A 21332-nucleotide genomic window follows, 5' to 3' on the forward strand; every position below is an offset into this window, starting at 1 on the left:
AATTATTTACTTTTAGATTACGGAATCCCTTTTCTAAGTTGTAAATAATGTTGTTGGATCCTAGCCCTAATTTCTCATTTGGGTGTTTAATTGGGGATTCAATTCTAATCAAACTTTGTTCCTTTCTATTTCAGATGTCTAACGCAAACGTAAACAACAACGCTTCTGGGTCATTCTCGCTGATGAACCTATGTCAAAAGGTGACATTTGATGGGTCGAATTTCAACGAGTGGATGAGATACATTCGCATGATAACTCGCTACGAGGACAAAGAATATGTCCTCGATGAGAAACTAGAAAAGATCAACCCAGAAGTTGCTACTCCTGAAGAGATGGCCGCCTTTGAGGCCCACGAGCGTGATGCTACGAAAGTTCATTGCATCATGCTGGCCACCATGAACCTCGAACTCCAAAAGTCCTATGAGGACATGTATCCTTATGAGATGCACCAAGATTTGATGGATAGGTACCACCAAAGCACGAGGCAAGAGCGCTATGAGATCATTACCAACATGATCACCGCTAGGATGGGGAGTGGAGAATCCCTAACCGCTCATTTGCAAAGGATGCAAAGGTATGTTGATCGTCTTCTCAAACTTAATGTTAAGTTTGATGAGGATTTGGCTATCGACATCATCCTCCACTCCTTGCCTTCCTACTACAACCAGTTCAGAATGACCTACCACATGAACAAGGAAGAGGTCACCCTGAGTAAACTTCAAGGGCTCCTGAGGACTGTTGAGAGCAACCTCAAAGAAAAATCTATTGCATCATCCTCTACTGTAGCTGCTCCTGTGTTGGCAATTGGCCATGGAAAGGGTAAAAAGAGGAAGGCTCCTTCTAAGAGCCACCAAAAGGGTAAGACCCAAGATGGTTCCTCTTCTAGTGGGACCAAAGCAGGTTCTGTTAAGCCCTCTTCTGACCCCAAGGAAGCAGAGAGCTTCTACTGCCACCAGAAGGGCCACTGGAAACGAAGCTGCCCTAAATATCTGTAAGATATTAAGGATGGGAAGATAAATCCCACCTTTGCTGGTATGTATTCAATTAAATCTAATAACTCATCACTTGCTACTTCATGTGTCCTTGATACTGGATGTGGTTTCCACATTTGTTCTGATTTGTAGGGGCTAAGAGAAAGTAGGGAAGTGGAGCATGGGAGAATAAACTTGGTCATGGGAAACAAGAAGTCATCACCAGTAACCAAGATCGGAGTTTATTCTTTAGTGTTGAGTAATGGGTTAGGACTAGATTTAAATAATTGTTGCTATTCGCCAGATATGGCAAGGAACATCATTTCTTTTCATGGATTATATAGACAAGGTTTCAGATATTCATTTGATAATAGCAATGGTTCTATTAATGTTTATTTGAATGGTGTTTTTTATTTCAATGCATTACCTTGTAATGGGATTTATGAATCTGTGTTGATTGTAGATAATTTAGGAAATGATGTCTTGAATATTGATTCGTCCAATAGTTTGGACAAAGCATGCTTGTGGCATTGTCGCCTTGGCCATGTTAACAAGAAACGCATAGCCCAACTCCAAAAGGATGGAGTCTTGGAGTCATTCGACCTTAGGGACGATGACGTGTGTGAATCTTGTTTACTTGGGAAGATGACCAAGTCACCCTTTACTGGTACATGTGAAAGGGGTGATGGTGTATTGGACCTCATACATACTGATGTATATGGACCCTTTAGATCCACCACAAGGGACGCTTGTCGCTTCTACGTGACTTTTACAGATGATTATAGCAGATATGGATATATCTACTTAATCAAGCAAAAGTTAGAAACCTTTGAAAAGTTCAAAGAGTTTAAGAATGAAGTAGAGAATTAGTTGGGCCGGAAAATCAAGATGCTTCGATCTGATCGAGGGGGAGAGTACCTAAGTCTTGAGTTTCACGACTATCTAAAAGAATGCGGAATAGTTTCGCAATTGACGCCTCCTAGAACGCCACAATTGAATGGTGTGGCTGAGAGACGTAATCGAACCTTGTTGGACATGGTTCGTTCTATGATGAGTCGTGCTTCGTTATCAATCTCATTCTGGGGGTATGCCTTAGAGACTGCCGCCCATATCCTTAACTTAGTTCCCACAAAGAAGGTTGCCAAAACACCTCACGAGATGTGGACAGGGAAAGCTCCCTCGTTAGCGCATATCAAGGTTTGGGGTTGTGAAGCTTTCGTAAGACGAGAGACTCACGACAAGCTAGAACCTCGTAGTGAGAAGTGTTATTTCATCGGCTATCCACAGAAGTCTTTTGGCTATCTCTTCTATAGACCAAGTGACAATGTTGTCTTTGTTGCTAGGAGAGGGGTTTTCAGAGAAAGAGAACTCATAAGTCAAGGAGACAGTGGGAGTCAGATTGACCTTGAAGAGCTTCAAGAGTCAGGAGATGAAGGAACCTCTGACACTGGCGTTCAACCTGAGGAGGAAACTCCTGTTGAACCAATTGACCAGTCCTTACCTCTTAGACGTTCGAGTAGAGTTATTGTTCCACCCCAATTTTATGGTTTCCATATTACTACTGACAGGGATATGTTTATTAGTGATAGTACACTAATAAATCTGGACGAACCTAATAGCTACAAGGAAGCCATGGCAGGCCCAGAGTCTGCTAAATGGAAAGAGGCAATGGACAGCGAGATTCAGTCCATGTATGACAACCAAGTTTGGAATTTGGTTGATAATGTACCAGGTCGTAAGACAGTCGGGTGCAAGTGGATCTTCAAGAAGAAGACAAACATGGATGGGAAAGTGCACACTTATAAAGCGCGATTGGTCGCGAAGGGCTTTACTCAAACTCCTGGAGTTGACTATGATGAGACCTTCTCACCAGTTGCCAAGATAAAGTCTATTAGGGTAATGCTCGCAATAGCTGCGTTTCATGATTATGAAATCTGGCAGATGGATGTAAAAACCGCTTTCCTAAATGGGAAGTTGGCTGAGGATGTTTACATGAATCAGCCAGAGGGTTTTGTCGATGCGAAGCATCCAAATAGAGTGTGCAAGCTTGAGAAATCCATTTATGGATTAAAGCAAGCATCTCGCAGATGGAATCTTTGTTTTGACGAGAAGGTCAAAGAGTTTGGGTTTCTGCGAAATGAAGATGAGTCATGTGTGTATGTCAAGGCCAGTGGGAGTATAGTGAGCTTCCTCGTATTGTATGTCGATGACATACTACTCATAGGAAACGACATCCCAACCTTGCAGGAGGTCAAGTCCTGGCTTGGGAAGTGTTTCACTATGAAGGACCTCGGAGAAGCTGCGTATATTCTGGGAATAAGGATAGTGAGAAACAGAAGTAAGAGACTAATAGGACTCAGTCAGGATACATACTTGGAAAAGGTACTAAAGCGTTTTAGTATGGAAAATTCCAAGAAAGGGGAGTTGCCAATTCAATGCAATACCAAACTGAGTAAGACTCAGAGCCTGAGTACAAAGGCAGAGATAGCTGATATGAACCGAGTACCTTACGCTTCCGCAGTTGGCTCGATTATGTATGCTATGACCTGTACTCGCCCTGATGTGGCCTTCTCTTTGAGCATGATCAGCAGATATCAAGGGAACCCTGGTAGAGCACATTGGATTGCTGTCAAGAATATTCTTAAGTACCTACGAAGGACTAAGGAATGGTTTCTAGTCCTCGGTGGGAGTGATGACTTAAGGGTGCGAGGGTACAGTGATGCTAGTTTCCAGACGGATCGGGATAATTACCGATCACAGTCGGTCTGGGTCTTTACCCTGAACGGAGGAGCAGTGACTTGGAAAAGTTCCAAGCAAGAGACGGTAGCTGATTCAACATGCAAATCAGAGTACATTGCGGCAAGCGAGGCGTCAAAGGAGGCTATATGGTTGAAGAACTTCATTGGAGACCTTGGAGTTGTGCCATCCATAAAGGAGCCCATGGAAATTTTCTGTGATAATGAAGGAGCGGTTGCCTTGACCAAGGAACCAGGGGATCATGGCAGATCTCGACATATCGACAGGAAATACCATTTTATTAGACATCGGGTAGAAGAGGGACTCCTCGTTGTGAAGAGGGTATCGTCGGAAGATAACCCAGCAGATCCCCTTACGAAGGGACTGAGTAGGGTCAAGCATTTGAAGCACGCTAGGAGCGTTAGGCTAAAGGACAATATTAGTTTAGATTAGATAGGTAGGAAACTTGTAATGGATAATTTTGTATTCAACATTTGATGATTAAATAAAGGTGTGTTATTTATAAGAAAGTTACTATCTTGTGTTGATTATTTATCTATTGTTTCGATTTTGCATGTTTTGACTTCCTGAATAATAAGATTATTCGAACGGTCCACAAGCGCTCATATGTTCGAAGTAGATATGAAAGAAGATTGTCATAAATTTGTTTGTAGATTGTCTAAAAGGTTTTAGACATAGCAAAGATTTGCTACAAAGTTTATGAGTGCTTATGAAATATGTTTTGAGCATTGGAATAAACCCGCACTTGATGGTATCACTTCATGAAAGTTATCACAAGTGATCGCAAGATGATAATATCATATAATCTTTAAACCTAGAGATATGGTTGTTGTTTGCTACTTGATTATACACTGATAATGCGAAAACGCATCAGTAACTTGATGTTATAAAACGCATTATTGTGTGTGACTTAGCTAGGAAATGATAAAAGCATATAAGTCGAAGTTTTTCTGTACCTTTTATTCTAAGAGAATAAAAGCGATATCTTGGCCACTCGATGATTTAGTTTGACTTATGTGCCGGGCCCGGTCAGAATGAAGTTGATGTGTTCAACTAAATTCTATGTTGAATAAATCAGAGATCGAGAAACAAAATGATGGACAACAAGTATTGTCAGCATGATATCTAGAACAGAGGATTATACGATCCCTTATCTGAAGGACAGGATTTTGATCAGAGTTGACAGAAGCGTATAAGAGCTACTATTGCTAACCGGATTCTGAAGTCATATGTGAGATATAGTTACTAGACTTATCCAAGTGGGAGATTGTTGGATTAGTGACTAAGCCCGTAACTATATTTGGTATGTACTTGACCCGGTTATGCATGGTCCTTTTGGGTTGCCTTCACCAAAGCAACTTAACAAGGTAATTTAAAGAAAGAGAGAGGATATTATGGTTTATTAATATATTATAAGAATAATATATTAAAGGAGAAATCATATTTATTTAATTAGTATTAGTCATAAATTAATTAGGAATTAATTTAGTGAGTAAAAGAGATTAATTAAATAAAGGGGCATAAACTGTCAAATGTGTGATAGTTGAGTTTTGGACTGGGAAACCTAATGGACTAAGGGGAAACGAAATTATGATGATCATCATATTTTCGTCCAAGGCCTTATTCCAGAAGGTTCCTTGGGCTGCTTGGTGACTAAGCTGTCCATTAGGGTTTAGACTGAAACCCTAGCAGCCTACAGTATAAAAAGAGACCCTTGCTTGCAATTTTCGGCCACTTGCTTCCCAAGAGAAACCCTAGGCCGAAATTAAGCATCCTCTCTCCTCTCTCATAGTTGCCTTCTTGCTTGTGGTGTTTGTAAGCCATTAGAGGAGTTACAATTATGACTCTAAGCTCCAAGAAAGAAGATTCAAGCTTCCATTGAAGGGGTAAACATCTAGATCTGATGTTATATGTTAATTTCAAAATTATGTATGCTAGATTAGGGTTTGTATGTCTTGGATTCATTGCATGAACAATAGAGAAACCTAAATCCAAGCATTAGGGTTTGTATGAGCACATAGGATTGTTCTTATGTATAAAACCCATCAGTGTGCGAGTCTTGTTTACTTGGAAAGATGACCAAGTCACCCTTCACCGGCACTTGTGCGGGGGGCGAGGGTTTATTGGATCTCATACATACAGATGTATGTGGACCCTTTAGATCAACCACAAGGGATGCGAATAGCTTCTATGTGACTTTTACAGACGATTATAGCAGATATGGGTATATCTACTTAATCAAGCACAAGTCGGAAACTTTTGAAAAGTTCAAAGAGTTTAAACAAGAAGTGGAGAATCAGTTGGGCAGGAAAATCAAGATGCTTCGATCTAATCGAGGTGGAGAGTACCTAAGTCTTGAATTCCACGACTACCTCAAGGAATGCGGAATAGTTTCGCAATTGACACCACCTAGGACACCATAATTGAATGGTGTGGCTGAGAGGCGTAATCAAACCTTGCTAGACATGGTTCGTTCCATGATGAGTCCTGCTTCACTACCTATCTCATTCTGGAGGTATACCTTAGAGACTGCCGCCCATATCCTTAACTTTGTCCCTACGAAGAAGGTTGCCAAAACACCTCACGAGATGTGGACAGGGAAAGCTCCCTCATTGGCACATATCAAGGTTTGGGGTTGTGAGGTCTTCGTAAGACGAGAGACTCACGACAAGCTCGAGCCTCGTAGCGAGCGATGTACTTTCATCGGCTACCCGTAGAAATCCTTTGGATATCTCTTCTATAGACCGAGTGACAATGTTGTCTTCGTTGCGAGGAGAGGGGTTTTCCGAGAGCGAGAAATCATAAGCCAAGGAGACAGTGGGAGGCAAATCGATCTTGAAGAGCTTCAAGAGTCGAGCGATGAAGGAACCTCTAACACTGGCGCTCAACCCGAGGAGGAAACTCTGGTTGACGCGATTGACGAGTCCTTACCTCTTAGACGTTCCGAAAGAGTTAGTGTTCCACCCCAGTTTTATGGTTTTCATATTACTACAGAAGGGGATACGTTCATTAGTGATAGCACACTAGTGAATATGGACAAACCTAACAGCTATAAGGAAGCCATGGCAGGCCCGGAGTCTGCGAAATGGAAAGAGGCTATGGACAGCGAGATTCAGTCCATGTATGACAACCAAGTTTGGAATTTGGTTGACAATGTAGCAGGTCGTAAGAGGGTCGGGTGCAAGTGGATCTTCAAGAAGAAGACTGACGTGGATGGAAATGTACACACTTATAAAGCACGATTGGTTGCGAAGGGTTTCACTCAAACTCTTGGAGTTGACTACGACGAAACCTTCTCACCAGTTGCGAAGATAAAGTCTATCAGGGTGATGCTGGCCATTGCTGCATTTCATGACTATGAAATATGGCAAATGGATGTCAAAAACCGCTTTCCTTAATGGGAAGTTGGCCGAGGATGTTTACATGGCTCAGCCAGAGGGTTTTGTCAATGCGAAGCATCCCGATAGAGTGTGTAAGCTTGAGAAGTCCATTTATGGACTTAAGCAAGCGTCTCGCAGATGGAATCATTGTTTTGACGAGAAGGTCAAAGAGTTTGGTTTTCTGTGAAGCGAAGATGAATCATGTGTATATGTCAAAGCTAGTGGGAGTGTAGTAAGCTTTCTCGTATTGTATGTCGACGACATACTACTCATAGGAAACGACATCCCGACACTGCAGGAGGTTAACTCCTGGCTCGGGAAGCGCTTCGCTATGAAGGACCTCGGAGAGGCTTCCTATATTCTGGGAATAAGGATAGTGAGAGACAGAAGTAAGAGACTAATAGGACTTAGTCAGAATACTTACTTGGACAAGGTACTAAAACGTTTTAGTATGGAGAATTCAAAGAAAGAGGAGTTACCAATCCAAAGTAATGCCGAGTTGAGTAAGACTAAAAGTCCGAGTACTGAAGTCGAGATAGCAGAGATGAGCCGAGTACCTTACGCTTCCGTAGTCGGCTCGATCATGTATGCTATGACTTGTACTCGCCCTGATGTGGCCTTCGCTTTGAGCATGGTCAGTAGATATCAAGGGAACCCTGGCAGAGCGCATTGGATCGCAGTTAAGAATATTCTTAAGTACCTTCGGAGGACCAAGGAATGGTTTCTAGTCCTCGGTGGGAGTGATGACTTAAAGGTGCGAGGGTACAGTGACGCCAGCTTTCAGACCGACAGGGATAACTATCGTTCGCAGTCGGGCTGGGTCTTTACCCTCAATGGATGAGCATTAACTTGGAAGAGTTCCAAGCAGGAAACCGTAGCTGATTCAACGTGCGAATCAGAGTACATTGCAGCAAGCGAAGCGTCAAAGGAGGCAATATGGTTGAAGAACTTCATTGGAGACCTTGGAGTTGTGCCAGCCATAAAGGAGCCTATGGATATTTTCTGTGATAATGAAGGAGTTGTTGCCTTGACCAAGGAACCAAGAGATCACGGTAGATCTCGACATATCGACAGAAAATATCACTTTATTCGACATCGAGTGGAAGAAGGACTCCTCGTAGTGAAGATGGTATCGTCAGAGGATAACCCAGCAAATCCGCTTACGAAGGGACTGAGCAGGGTTAAGCACTTGCAGCACGCTAGGAGCATTGGGCTGAAGGACGATATTAGTTTAGATTAGATAGTTTAGAAACGTGTAATAGATAAAGTTGTTATTAACATTCGATGATTAAATAAAAGAGTATTATTTATAAGTAAAGTTATTGTCTTATGTTAATCATTTACCTATTGTTTCATTTTGCATGTTTTGACTTCCTGAATAATTGAATTATTTGATAATAATCGAATTATTCGAACGATCCACAGTCATTCATATGTTGGAAGTAGATATGAATGAAGACTATCATGAATTGGTGTGTAGATTGTCTAAAATGTATTAGACATGGCAAAGGTTTGCTACAACATTCATGAGTGCTTATGAACTTGATTTGAGCATTGGAATAAACCCACGCTTGCTGGAATCACTTCATGGAATTCATCACGAGTGATCGCAAAACGGTAATATCATATGGTCTTAAAACTTAGATATATGGTTTATTGTTTGCTAGTTGGTTCTGCATTGATAATGCGTAAACGAATTAGTAACTTCATGTTATAAAACGCATTGTTGTGTATGATTTGATTAGTGGATAGTAAATGCATATAAGTCGAAGTTTATCTGTTCCTTTTATCCTAAGAGGGTAAAAGCGATATCAGGGCCCCTCGATGATTTGATTTGACTTATGTGTCGGGCCCGGTCAGGACTGAATTGATGTGTTCAATTAAGTTCTATGTCAAATGAATCTGAGATCAAGAAACCAATTGCTGGACAATAAGTATGACAATGTTCCATGTAATTGTCCGCACGATATCTAGAACAGAGGATTATATGATCCCTTATCTAAAGGACATGTTACTGATGAGATCAGAGTTCAACAGCGTCTTTGAGAGCTACGATTGCTAATTGGAATATGCTTAAATTATAGTTACTAAACTTATCCAAGTGGGAGACTGTTGGATTAGTGTCTAAGCCCGTAACTATATTTGGTAAGTACTTGACCCGGTTGTGCATGGTCCTTTTGGGTTGCCTTCACCATAGCAACTTGACAGGGTGATTTATGAAGAGAGAGAAGATATTATGATTTATTAATATATTATGAGAATAATATATTAAAGGAATAATCATATTATTTAATTAATATTAGTCATAGATTAATTAGGAATTAATTTGGTGACTAAAAGAGGTTAATTAAATAAAGAGGACTGGAACTGTCAATTGTGTGATAGTTAGTTTTTGGGCTATGGATCCTTAAGGGCTATAGGGTGGCCAAAATTAGGGAGTATGGGCTCCTTGAATTCGTCCAAGCCTTACTCTAGAAGGTTCCTTGGATTGCTTAGGGATTAAGTTATTCAATTAGGGTTAAGGATGTAACCCTAGAAGCTCACAGTATAAATAAACCCCTAGGGTTGGAGAAATCGGCTACCTTGCATCCGTGGGAACCCTAGAGCCGATTTCTACACCTCTCCTCTCTCTCTAAATCATACTCTTGCTAGTTGGTGTTTGTAAGCCATTAGAGGAGTGACAATTGTGACTCTAAGCTCCACGAACAAGAAGATTCAAGCAACCAACTAAAGGTATTCATCTAGATCTGATTTCATATGTCAAGTTTCTATTGTATTCACTAGATCTAGAATTGTAAGCCTTGGATACATTGCATGTTCAATTAGAGAAACCTAGATCCAAGCATTAGGGTTTGCATGTGCACATAGGAAAGTTCTTATGGCTCAAACCCATCACTAGTCCCTTTAGGCCTAAGGACTCAAGCTTTATCAAGCTTTGGGGCCTTAGTCTTGCTTAAAAGCGTCTGAATGAGAGAAAGGGCTGAAGGAACTCGACGAGTTGGTTAGCTAACTCGACGAGTTGGTTAGGGTTTTCCCCGATATGCTGGACATTGTACAAACTCAACGAGTTGGTGAGACAACTCGGCGAGTTGACTTGAATTTTCCCGATTTTCTGAGAACAGAAGGAACTCGACGAGTCGCATAGATGTTGGAGAAATTAGGGTTTGTGGTGGAGATCTGCATACCAACTTGGATCGTGATATCACTTTCCGAACTGATATTTCTACCCTATGCCCGGGTTAGAAGAAATTCAGCCTAGGATAATCCAAGTGGACACTTACGTTTCTAGGCACAGAAAACGTAAGCCAATATGCTAAAGGATTCCGTGAAAGTATGATGAAAAACGAGAGCTTAAGATTGTAACCCTCTTCTGTAGAGGAAGAGTTGTTTATATATTAAACAAGATTAGGGTTTCATTAGGGTTGGGCCGTCATTAGTTGCTTTGGAAGCAAGTAATATTAATCCAGAAAGGGGCGCTGCCCCTAGACCCCGCCAAAGGGGCGCTGGCCCTTTGGAAACCCCGGACCCAGGGGCGCTGCCCCCGGACCCCCGAATAGTCCTCGAACCGGCTTTTAATTCGATCTTATACATGCGTGCACTCCGCACAACCCCGTACATATATTAGAGTACAAATTATGAAGCCCCTTAGCTCACATGTTCGTTCCAGTTACTTAAAATGACATGGTGACACTAAAATCACCAACATTCCTCCCCCATTTTAGTGTAACCCTTGAACAAACATAACCTTATTAAACAAAACAAACTAGTACATAATGAAAATATCGAAACGGTTGAATTTCCACTTAGTATCATACATTTGCAAATACTCGAGAATCAGGGTGTTCTAAGAATTGAACCCATCAACCCATTTGAATACCAGACCCATTTGAATACCAGAAAGTAAAATACATACTAGTTTAGTGAATTTCTAGCATAATACAACTTGACACTATTATAAAGCTTGTGTGTCCCAATCCTCTCATGATCGTATCAAGGTCAAGTCCACAACCTCTTGAAATGCTGCTACACTTCACAATCACGTAGGTAACTCCTTTCCATGTATCTGCACATACATTTATCAAAGGAATTATTAAGAAGTTAAACTTCAACCTGGCTAACTTGCAGAACCGAACACATACCTGGGATGAATACTTCATGTGTTCCAATCTATAAGTATGAGCTTTCCACATTGAATTCAACTCCTAACATTATATTAGGAGGGAATTGTGTGTCTCATCATTATAGAATTAAATGGACTTTAATCCCATCCCGATTACATACTTGTGCACTAAGTCTCTTGTCAGACCTTTAGTCAAGTGATCTGCCAAATTTTGTTGCGATTTCACAAACTCAACCGAAATCACACCATTCATTATTAGTTCTCTAATCATACTATGTCTAACACCTAGATGTCTAGACTTGCCATTATAAACCTGGCTATATACCTTAGCCAAAGCGGCAACACTATCACAAAGGATAGAAATAGGTGCTATCGGTTTAGACCACAAAGGAATCTCATAGACTAAATTCCTTAGCCACTCTGCTTCTTTACCAGCAGCTGCTAACGCAACAAACTCAGATTCCATTGTCGAGTTTGTAATGCAAGATTGCTTCTTGGAAGCCCAAGATATGGCACCTCCCCCAAGCAAGAATACCCAACCAGAAGTTGAGGAATGGTCCTCCATCTTGGTAATCCAAATTGCATCTGAATGACCTTCTAAAACCGAAGGACTCCCCAAATAACTCAAACCATAATTCATGGTTCCCTTGAGATATTTAAATACTCTATTCACTGCTTGCCAATGTTGAGCACTAGGATTGCTAGTGTACCTGCTCAACTTACCCACAACAAAAGCAATATCAGGTCTGGTACTTGTCATGGCATACATCAAGCTAGCAATAGCCTTAGAGTATTCCAATTGTGAAATGGGAACGCCATTATTTGGCATTAAATTCACACTTGGGTCTATAGGAGTACTCACAGGAGAACACTCGGTAAAATTAAACCGCTTGAGAATTTTCTCAATATAATGACTTTGAGTCATTACCAATCCTTTGTTCATCCTCTTAATTCTTATTCCAAGAATTACATCAGCCTCTCCTAAATCTTTCATGGAAAACTTGGATGATAACAATTTCTTTGTTTCATCCACTTGATTTTGGTCGGTACCAAAAATCAACATGTCATCTACATATAAGCAAATGATCACTCCAGCACTAGTAGCATCATTAAATCTACTATAAACACATTTGTCACATTGGTTTGTCTTGAAACCAAAAGACAAAACCACCTCATCAAATTTTTGATGCCATTGTTTAGGCGCTTGTTTCAGCCCATACAAAGATTTGACAAGTTTACAAACCGTATGCTCTTTACCGGGCATAATGAAACCTTCTGGTTGTTTCATGTAAACTTCCTCGTCAAGATCACCATTTAAAAATGATGTTTTCACATCCATTTGGTGAATAACCAGATTGTGGATACTTGCCAAGGCAACCAACAATCTAATAGTAGAAGTACGTGCAACTGGAGCATACGTATCAAAATAGTCAATACCGGCTTTTTACCTTGAATGACTAACCGGGCTTTGAATTTGTCAATAGTCCCATTAAAATTCATTTTCTTTTTGAAAATCCATTTGCAACCGAGTGGTTTAGAACTTGGAGGCAAATCAGACAACACCCATGTGTTGTTTCAAGAATTGATGACATTTCATCATCAATTGCTTCCTTCCAAAAGGCACTATCACGAGACTCCATGGCCTCTTGATAAGTCTTAGGATCATCTTCGATACTATAGCAATAAGAGTATTCAAGATTAATTTCATCCCTTGAACCTTCCACCAAGTACAGTTGGAAGTCGGATCCGAAATTTTTCGCAATATTGCCTTTTTTGCTTTTACGAAGTTCTTGTGGTTCTTGAACATTACCAACATCTTGACTTTCTGAATTTTGCTCTTTAAGAGCACCAAAAGTCAGATCCTTAGGCCTTTGAATCGATGAAAACCACATCTCATCAAAAATTGCATCTCGTGATTCGATAACAGTGTTAATCGAAATCGAATCATTAGGTTCTATTACATAAAACCTATATGCCTTGGAATGTTCAGCATATCCAATGAATATACAATCAATTCCACGTTCTCCGAAATTCTTCTTTTTGGGCTCGGTGAGTTTTACAACTACCCGACATCCCCAAACCCGAAAATAACTCAAATTCGACTTTTTCTTGAACCAAAGTTCATATGGGACTGTTTTGTTCCTTTTATTTGGAATCCTATTTAATAAATAGCAGGCCGTGAACATGGCCTCTCCCCAGAATCCTTCACTCAATCCCGAGTAAGACAACATCGAGTTTACCATTTCCTTTAAAACTCGATTTTTGTGTTCAACAATACCATTCTGTTGAGGCGTGTAAGGTGTCGTGGTCTCATGAATGATACCCATTGATTGGAAGTATATGGGATCCATATATTCACCTCCCATATCAGTCCTGAGACATTTGACCGGAATGCCCAATTGCAATTCCACCTCGGTTTTGTATATTTTGAATTTATCTAAGGCTTCATCCTTAGAATGCAACAAATACACATAGCAAAACCGAGTGCAGTCATCAATAAAAGTGACTACATACTTTTTATTCCCCAAAGAAGGAGTGGAATGAAAATCACACAGGTCACTGTGTACAAGTTCCAAAACAGCTGAATTTCTAGTGACACTAGGAAAGGGCTGTTTTGTCACTTTTGTAAGCATGCATGTTTTACATTTATCAGATGTCATATCAAAAGCTGGAATTAATCCATCTTTTGACATCTCATGCATCCTTCTAAAGTTGACATGAACTAATCTTACATGCCAAAGCATAGATTTATTAACATTAGAAGCAGAAGATACAAATGCAGAATTCTGAACAGGTAATAATTTGTCAATAATATTTAAACGAAACATTCTATTATTTAAATATCCAAAGCCAATAAACATTCCACCCTTAGACAAAAAAAACTTATCCGACTCAATAACTTGTTTATAACCAGCAGAATTCAAACAACTAGAACTAACAAGATTCTTGCGAATCTTGGGAACAAACAAAACATCAAATAACCTAATTGTCTTTCCAGAAGTAAATTGAAGACACATGACACCTAAACCACAAATAGGAATAAAAGAATCATCTCCCATTTTCAGCACCGACCCATCTTCAAGCAGAGTTAGTGTTTCAAACATCCGTTTATCCTTGCATACATGGTTCGTTGCTCCGGAGTCGATCCACCAAGCAACATCATCATCCTGCACATAGAATGATCCAGGGATAAATGAAACATAATAAACATAATTCTGATTAGAATTATCAAAGTTAGTCAAAAACTGACCTCCTTTAACTTGGGCTGAAGAGCCGTTCACTTTCCCATTGGCTCCACTGTTTCCAGCACCATTGTTGCCCAAATTCACACGACAATCACGCTTGCAATGCCCAACTTGATTGCACCTCCAACAAACTAGATCCTTTCTCTTTTTGTTGGAGTTGCTTGGGACATGTTCCTGCTTACGTTTTCCATGTCCTTTGTGGTTCTGGTTCCTTGGTTTGTTTTCAACCATATGAACCGAGGGCTGTCCAGGTTCAACTTTTCCTTTGGGTTTTTCAGATTTGTCACTTTCCTTCGCACGAAGAGATTCTTCAATACGAATGTGACTAGCAAGTTGAACCAATGACAGTTCCTCCTTTTGATGTTTCAAGTTATGTTTGAAGTCTTTCTAGGACGGATGCAGTTTGTCAATGATAGTGGACACAACAATTGATTCATCCATATTCATACGGTGCAGTTTAAACTGACCGTATATGCCAAGGAGTTCATTGTACTATTCAGTGACAGACCTTGAATCTTCCATCTTATAATTATTAAAGTCATTGACCAGAAACTTCTTGCTAGAAGCATCCTCAGTAATGTATTTCAGTTCAAGAGTGTCCTACAACTCCTTGGCACACAAGGCTTCACTATGGATATCAAATAAAGCATCAGAGATACCGTTCAGAATGTGACCTTTGCAGATGTAGTCATCATTGTCCCGCTTCTGTCTCTTTCTTGTCTCTTAAGCCGTCTCAACAACACCTTCCTCAGGCTATGCTGGTCTAGGAGTAGTCAGCACGTACGCTGCCTTGAGAGTAGTCAGCATGAAGTGCATCTTCTTCTTCCACCGCCTGAAGTCAACACCTTCGAACTTCTCCAGCTTTGCAAACTTAGTGGTCATCTCGCGGATTGAGTCACCCATCTCCAGAAACAGGAAATATCAGTTCGATTGTTGGAGAAATTAGGGTTTGTGGTGGAGATCTGGATACCAACTTGGATCGTGATATCACTTTCCGAACTGATATTTTTACCCTATGCCTGGGTTACAAGAAATTCAGCCTAGGATAATCCAAGTGGACACTTACGTTTCTAGGCACAGAAAACGTAAGCCAATATGCTAGAGGATTCTGTGAAAGTATGATGAAAAACGAGAGCTTAAGATCGTAACCCTCTTCTGTAGAGGAAGAGTTGTTTATATATTAAACAAGATTAGGGTTTCATTAGGGTTGGGCTGTCATTAGTTGCTTTGGAAGCAAGTAATATTAATCCAGCCAGGAGCTCTGCCCCTTGGACCCCGCTAGGGGCACTGCCCCTAGACCCCGCCAATGGGGCGTTGCCCCTTTGGAAACCCCGGACCCAGGGGCGCTGCCCCCGGACCCTTGACTAGTCGTCGAACCGGCTTCTAATTCGATCTTATACATGTGTGCACTCCGTACAACCCCGTACATATATTAGAGTACAAATTATGAAGCCCCTTAGCTCACATGTTAGTTCCAGTTACTTAAAATGACATGGTGACACTAAAATCACCAACAATAGATGCACTCGACGAGTTGAGTCAACATGGACTGTTGATTTGAGTGTTGACTTCTGTTGACTTCTTAAAGTTTGGTCAAGTTGTGAACTTTGGAGACCATGGAGGGGTAAAATGGTCTTTCACCCTTTCTGAGATTTAGTAGAGGAGTTATGTTGAAGCAAAAAGTGACCCTCTTAAACTTAACGATCCGTAATCCATTTTGCTACCGCATCTCTATTTGGCTACCCCAGTCTGTTTTGCCACCACAACAGATGTTTGTCTACCGCAATTGAAGATCTTGTTTTGATCCAGAGTTGAACCACAACCTCTCTACCGCAGTGAAGACTTTTTGGTTACATCAACTGACTTAGCGTGTTTGCATTATATTGTCCAGTGAACCTTGCATGGTTACTTAGAGTCAGTAGTTTATTATTGTTTATTCAAGATTTATCTTTATGGAACTCTATAAATAGAGTATTCGACACTCTTTTACCATTACTTCTTATCATATCTCTAAAACGATCTTTCTGAACTTTCAGTCTGAAATACTAAGATCGTTTTCTCATATCTCTATCCTACTTGTTATCTTCGAAGATCCTTTTTACCTTAAACTGATCACACATACTAACTAGTGTTTGAATGTAAACCTCGTTATGAATCAGTTTGGTGTATACTTGATATAACTTGTTGTCATTTATATTTCCTTTACTTTTCAACACTTTATATTTCCGCAACTAACCATCTAACAAATCTAATTTATTATTGTTGAGCTTTTATGATCCTTTGAGATTAACTTATTCCGCAAGTATAATATTGTACTAACGTTTGTTCAAGTGTTTCTCAAAAGTTTTTCTCTCAACAATTGGTATCAGAGCCGTACCTTGAAGGTTCAAGCGACTAGTTCAAGGGAACGACTCCCGTTCGGTGTTTATCTTGAAGATTTTTTGGATTTTTGCAAGAATTTTTGGGTTCAAACCAGAAATTTCTATAATGAGTTCTTCTATTTTTATGTGTTGATTCAAGCTTAGAAGAATAAAAAAGTTGTTGATGTTCGTTCATTTTTCTGCTGAAAATCCAAGTTTACAAGTTTTATTATGCCGTTGAAGAAGAAGAAGAAGAAAAAAGGAGAAGAAATTTTGTGTGGTCTTACAAAAAATTTTGAAGATTTGCTCCAGGCATTTTATTTATGCCTTGGAAATGAGACACAAATTTTGGGCGTATTATTGAAGAAAGTGGAGATACACTGTGAAGTTTTTTTTCCCAGCAACTTCTTATGTTCATCATAAAAAGGTATGATATTCATACCTTTCAACTAAAAAATGTTGCTGTGAATCTTTATTATGTAGAGTTTGGACGTAATGTAGTGTTTTCAAAAAGTCACTTGTCCTCTTTACTCTATTTGGAAAGAGTACTCCATTTATTATTCCCTCAAAAGACAAAAAACCGTGTGACTTGACCAATCTCATCACCTTTTGTCCCTTTAAACCCCTGCACACTCAACCTTTTTGCCTTCCCAACACCTCTTTTGACCTAAAATACTTTAGAAAAGATTCTCTTTGTTAAAATATGAATAAATGGCCTTTTCGGTATCATTTTTCATGAAAAATAGCATTTTTCGTCATCAGCTTTTCCCTCCTCGATTCCCCGAACTGAAGTCCAAAACTTGCCCTACCAGAGCCTCCTGAGAAGCCTATGCGGTACCCCTCTCAGACTTGCTACCGAAGTCTTCTCAGCTGCGGTACCCCTGTCGGACTTGCTATCAAAGTCCTCTCAGCTGCGGTACCCTTCTCAGACTTGCTACTGAAGTCCTCTCAGCTGCGGTACCCCTCTCATACTTGCTACCGAAGTCTTCTCAGCTGTGGTACCCCTCTCACACTTGCTACCGAAATCCTCTCAGATGCAGTACCCCTCTCAGACTTGCTACCGAAGTCTTCTCAGCTGCGGTACTCCTCTCAGGCCTTGTACCCGGAGTCCCTCTCATCTTCTGACAGTAGTCTCCTCTCTTATTGCCTCTAACCGCAACTCCTCTCATCGACAACTCCTCTCACCCGCAACTCCTCTCACCCGCAACCCCTCTCATCCGTAACTCCTCTCACCCGCAACCCCTCTCATCCCTAACTCCTCTTAAACCTGCAACCTCCTCTCTCACTGCGGTACCTCCCTCCCTTCAGCCCTTACCTCCTTTCTCTTCAGCGCCCCCACCCCTTTCCTCATCCTTTCTCTTCAACCCCCCCACCCCCCTTTCTTCCTCTTCCTTCCTTCCCCCCTCTCATCAGCCCCTCCCCTCTTTTTCTTTATTTTTTTAGCCTTATTTTTTTTATTAACACCATTTTTTAACACCCATTTTTTACACCAATTTTTTTCAGCCAATTTTTTTTATTATTTAGCCAATTTTTTTTACACCAATTTTTTTTTCAGCCATTTTTTTTAATGTTTAAACAATTTTTTTACACCAATTTTTTCAGCCTATTTTTGTTATTTAACTAATTTTTTTAACACCATTTTTTTATTAAAACCAATTTTTTTTATTGACACCAATTTTTTTTATTAAGACCAAATTTTTTTCTAAAACCAATTATTTTTTTAATACAATCTTTTGCCACAACCTAACCTTTGATAGTCACATTGGTTTACTTCTTGCTGATTATATTTGAAAATTTTTATTCTTTCCATGAGGATTACTCCATACCGGAGTCGGACATCGTATTATTCTTCGCAATGTTTGCACCGCAACGGCGACTGATCAACAAAGTTGTTTCCGCATTCTTCGCTTCATGAAGATTTTATGACTTGTCGCTCTTGATCTTCGGTTGACGAACCATGTATCTCGAGCATGTGGACTTTATTTTCTTTTGAAGACCACTTCAAGAGTTCTGGCACCGCAGTTTGGGTATATCGGTATTCTTTCAGCACAACAGAGATTTTTTCACGCAGAGTTATTATTGTTACTTTGGTATTTGATCGAGCAGTTTTCGGCGACTGAATCAGGCAGCTGCATATGACCGCAGAGTATTTATTTTACTCTCATTCTCGTATTTTATCGAGACCCTTCATACATTTAGGGAGAGCTTGCATAGCTCTTGGTATCCGACACTCTCCATCCCGATGATTTGTTGATTTTTAATATCCGGTCATTGGTTATCAAAAATAGGGAGACAATATCATCCGGATGTGATTTTATGATTGTTTGAGTTTGGATTTTTGAAGACTTCTGAAGACGATGATATATTTAGTGATGCGATGTGGCACTGATTTTTGGTTTTCACGGATCAAATTTTTGGCATTACTAGATGTTTCCCGGTTCCAGATTATTTATTATTCAGACTCTACCGCAAGATGATTGTAATGATGGGTTTTATACAAATATTCCTATGTGTGCATGCAACCCTAGAATTGGATCTATGGTTTACTATTAGTTACACAACATTATGAACACATAAAGAACCTTAGCATGCTCCTAGTAATTTCGAAATTTACAAAGGAGAAAGGTTTACATACCTCTTGTTGTTATCTTGTAATAACAACTTAAATCTTTAATCTTCTTGTCTTGAAAGCAAGTACCATAAGTGTAGTACCTCTAATGGCTCACAAACACCAAGAGCAAATGGAGAGGCAAGAGAGAGAGAGAGAGAGAGGAGAGATAGAAAATCGGCTCTGGGAACTTCTAATCACAAGTGGTCGATTTTCCTAAGCCAGGGGGTCTTTATATAAGTGTAGGGATTAGGGTTTCAGTCCTTATCCTTATCTGGTTGCTTAGCCATCAAGCAGCCCAAGGATAATTCTAGAAGCCCTATCCTTGGACGAATTCTAAGGCCTTATCCCCTTGAATTCGTCCATCCTATCCCTTAGGGCATCCTTTTCCCTACTTTTCAACTATTACATAATTACAGTTCAGCCCCCCTAGTTTAGTTAATTTCTTTTGATCACAAAATTAATTCTTAATTAATTCTTGAACAATATCAACTAAACAAATATGATTTCTCCTTTAATATATTATTCTTATAATATATTAATAAACCATAATAACCTCTTTCTCTATTATTTCTCCAGTCAAGTTGCTTTGGTGAAGGCAACCCAAAAGGACCATGCACAATCGGGTCAAGTACTTATCAAATATTGTTACGGGCTTAGACACTAATCCAACAGTCTCCCACTTGGATAAGTCTAGTAACCATAAATGCAAGCAGAATCCGATTAGCAATCGTAGCTCTCAAAGACGCTGTCGAACTCTGATCTTATCAGTAACCTGTCCTTTAGATAAGGGATCGTATGATCCTTTGTTCTAGATATCGTGTGGGCAATCACATGGAACATAGTCATACTTATTGTCCAGCAGTTTGTTTCTCGATCTCAGATTCATTTGACATAGAACTTAATTGAACACATCAATTCAGTCCTGACCAGGCCCGACACATAAGTCAAATCAAATCATCGAGGGGCCCTGATATCGCTTTTACCCTCTTAGGATAAAAGGAACAGATAAACTTCGACTTATATGCATTTACTATCCACTAATCATACACAACAATGCATTTTATAACATCAAGTTACTGATGCGTTTACGTATTATCAATGCACAACCAATTAGCAAACAATAAACCATATATCTAGGTTTTAAGACCATATGATATTATCGTCTTGCGATCACTCGTGATGAATTCCATGAAGTGATTCCAGCAAGCGTGGGTTTATTCCAATGCTCAAAACTTGTTCATAAGCACTCATGAACGTTGTAGCAAACTTTTGCTATGTCTAACACACTTTAGACAATCTACACACCAATTCACGACAGTCTTCATTCATACCTACTTCCAACATATGAACGATTGTGGACCGTTTGAATAATCCTTTTATTCAGGAAGTCAAAACATGCAAAATGAAACAACAAGTAAACAATTAACAAAAGACAGTAACTTTACTTATAAATAATACTCTTTTATTTAATCATCGAATGTTATTTACAATTTATCAATTACACGTTTCTAAACTATCTAATCTAAACTAATATCGTCCTTCAGCCCTATGCTCCTAGCGTGCTGCAAGTGCTTAACCCTACTCAGTCCATTTGTAAGGGGATATGCTGGGTATCCTCCGACGATACGCTTTTTACTACGAGGAGTCCTTCTTCCACCCGATGTCGAATAAAATGATATTTTCTGTCGATATGTCGAGATCTACCATGATCCCTCGGTTCCTTGGTCAAGGCAACCGCTCCTTCATTATCACAAAAAATTTCCATAGGCTCTTGTATGGTTGGCACAACTCCAAGGTCTCCGATGAAGTTCTTTAACCATATCGCCTCCTTTGACGCTTCGCTCGCCGCTATATATTCTGATTCGCATGTTGAATCAGCTACGGTTTC

The 21332-nt window shown here is 39.9% G+C and overlaps 1 pseudogene; it reads right to left on the reverse strand.

The window, feature by feature from the left end:
* Positions 1–11144: 11144 nt before the first annotated feature.
* On the reverse strand, positions 11145–12153 carry LOC145127356 (secreted RxLR effector protein 161 pseudogene; annotated as a pseudogene).
* Positions 12154–21332: the final 9179 nt, after the last annotated feature.

This window comes from Lactuca virosa, chromosome 7 (genome assembly GCF_052849685.1).
Source record: "Lactuca virosa cultivar CGN04683 chromosome 7, Lactuca_virosa_CGN04683_v6, whole genome shotgun sequence".
NCBI lineage: Eukaryota > Viridiplantae > Streptophyta > Magnoliopsida > Asterales > Asteraceae > Lactuca > Lactuca virosa.